This window comes from Nicotiana tabacum, chromosome 20 (genome assembly GCF_000715075.1).
Source record: "Nicotiana tabacum cultivar K326 chromosome 20, ASM71507v2, whole genome shotgun sequence".
Taxonomy (NCBI): Eukaryota; Viridiplantae; Streptophyta; class Magnoliopsida; order Solanales; family Solanaceae; genus Nicotiana; species Nicotiana tabacum.
In genome coordinates this window covers 24,496,833-24,498,029 of record NC_134099.1, presented here as the reverse complement: position 1 = coordinate 24,498,029, position 1,197 = coordinate 24,496,833, and the positions used below count along the sequence as shown (strand labels likewise).

The 1,197-nt window shown below is 33.6% G+C and overlaps 1 pseudogene; it reads right to left on the bottom strand.

Annotated features, from left to right (window-relative positions):
- Window positions 1-380: 380 nt before the first annotated feature.
- LOC142174300 (uncharacterized) lies at window positions 381-976 on the bottom strand (annotated as a pseudogene).
- Window positions 977-1,197: the final 221 nt, after the last annotated feature.

The following is a 1,197-nucleotide window of genomic DNA, read 5'->3' as shown; positions in this document are numbered from 1 at the left end:
TTGATCACCTTGATCAACTGTGAAAGTTAAACTATTTGATCCGCGACCGTTGATTAGAAGGCCATCAGGAAATGGAAGATCACTTCCTCCATCTAAAATCGCCTTAAGATCCTGTGACATGTGCCATAAGATTCAGAGTCAGTTGATCAATCCATAAAATGTCTCAAGAATTGGTTTTCATAAGCTACTCACAGTTTTTATAAACCAATAACAGAGAATCACAAACTGATTAAAAAAGTTATCCAAAAGTACAACATACCTATTAAATGTTTCAGGAATGAACGCAAGAGTTACTATTTTTCCATTTGGTTCATGAATCTTAGCAAGAGATGTAGTATATAAACCTCAAAAATAACAATGATTATCTTTGGATAGTCAGATTAAATATTTTGAAAAACTTCTTTAAATACTATATTTGTAGCTTCAGTACTTATTTGTCCATCGTCATCATAAACCAAAACTTTTAATCCTTTTCTAGTTGTAACCCGGGAAAGAGAAACATATAGTTGTCCATGTGTACACACTGGTTTCTTCAAAAATAATCCCACATGAGACAATGACTGTCCTTGACTTTTATTGATTGTCATGGCAAAAGATACAGCGATTGGAAATTGTCTTCGCTGGAACTTAAATGGAATTCTAGCATCAGACGGAGTCAATGTCATTCTAGAAATAAACACTTTTTGTCCAGCCATATGTCCTGACAGAACTTGGCTTCAATAACTTGATTTCCAAGTCTAGTTATGATCAACCTTGTTCCATTACATAATCCTGCTGACTGATCAATATTTCTTAATAACATCACTGGTACACCAATCTTTAGAGTAAGAACGTGATTTGGAACTCCGAAACATTTAATAGTATTCAAGAATTCTAGTGTATGTACATGTTCTAACGCTGAATAAGTCTGATCAGAGCTGCAAATTGTATCGGAACTCAAATATGATTTCTTAGAACTATGATTGAGTGAAATCATATATTCATTGATTTATTCCACCATATCAAGAGTTGGAACAAGAATGGCTCTTTGTTGGAGGTATCCAATATCATTGCAACGATGGGTGAAATCAGGATAAGTATTTTCTACAATTGCAGATATTGGATCAACATATTGTTTTATCAAAAGATCATCTGGTATTTGAACTTTTTCATTGCCATCAACTGAACTACCAATCATACCATCACCAATTGCTAAAA